Below are 1,023 nucleotides of genomic sequence, written 5' to 3' on the forward strand. Positions count from 1 at the left end.
TTTTTTTTTTTTTTGAGACAGAAGTCTCACTCTCTCACCCTGGGTAGAATGCAGTGACATCATAGCTCACAGCAACCTCAAATTCTTGGGCTCAAGTGCTTACTTCTGCCTCCCAAGAAGCTGAGACTACAGGTGGCCACCACTATGCCTGGCTAGTTTTTCTAATAATGGAGACGGGAGGTCTCACTCTTGCTCAGATTGGTCTCAAACTCCTGAGTTCAAGCAGTCCACCCACTTGGGCCTCTCAGAATGCTGGGATCACAGGTGTGAGCCAGAGAGGAATAGGAAGTTTAGCTTTGTACAGTAGTAATCTTTGGGGTATTTTGAAGATCCTTGAACTTAGTAGGTAACTGAATCTTAGTGACTTTCTAGGGCAGTGGTGCTCAACCTTCCTAATGCTGCGAACCTTTAATGCAGTCCAAAGGGGTTGCGACCCACAGGTTGAGAACCACTGCTCTAGGGGGTGTTAGTGATGCTGGGGGGTAATTATTGAAGGGTTTGGGAAGGTCCATGCAGCACTTGTGTAGGAGTGTGGTTGCTATAGGAAGTGCTGAGACTCTCAGGCCAAATTCCTGGGGAGAGTATTGGAGGTGCTAGCAGCAGAATTATGGGTAGGTGTTCTTATCAGAGTGGGGAACACTGGACATTCAGGTAAGGGATGCAAGGATGATAGTCTTTGTGTAGTGTTCGGAGGCTCTGCATGGAGTTAAGTTCTTGCTGTTTCAGTATGGTTAAACGACAGTATAATGATAGGAACATACTACTTCATTAAATATCTGATTGCTGCTTTTCTTTTAGTAATCCCTCAGATGCAGGCATCTTTTGTGATATGTTTATGGTTTCCCTTTCCATAGACATGCCATTTTAGCTAGAAAGGTGTTCTATTTTAAGATCTGAAAATGGGCTCGGCGCCTGTGGCTCAATCAGCTAAGGCTCCTGCCACATACACCTAAGGTGGCGGGTTCGAATCCCCAGCCCGGGCCCACCAAACAACAATGATGGCTGCAACCAAAAAAAATGGCC

The 1,023-nt window shown here is 46.0% G+C and overlaps 1 protein-coding gene across 2 annotated transcripts in view; it reads left to right on the forward strand.

Moving 5' to 3' along the window:
* PDCD6 (programmed cell death 6) overlaps positions 1 to 1,023 on the forward strand; it is a 24,656-nt gene that overhangs the window by 1,975 nt on the left and 21,658 nt on the right. The window lies entirely within an intron of this gene.

This window comes from Otolemur garnettii, unplaced genomic scaffold (assembly GCF_000181295.1).
Source record: "Otolemur garnettii isolate 467f Iridium unplaced genomic scaffold, OtoGar3 scaffold00226, whole genome shotgun sequence".
In the NCBI taxonomy this organism is placed as follows: Eukaryota; Metazoa; Chordata; class Mammalia; order Primates; family Galagidae; genus Otolemur; species Otolemur garnettii.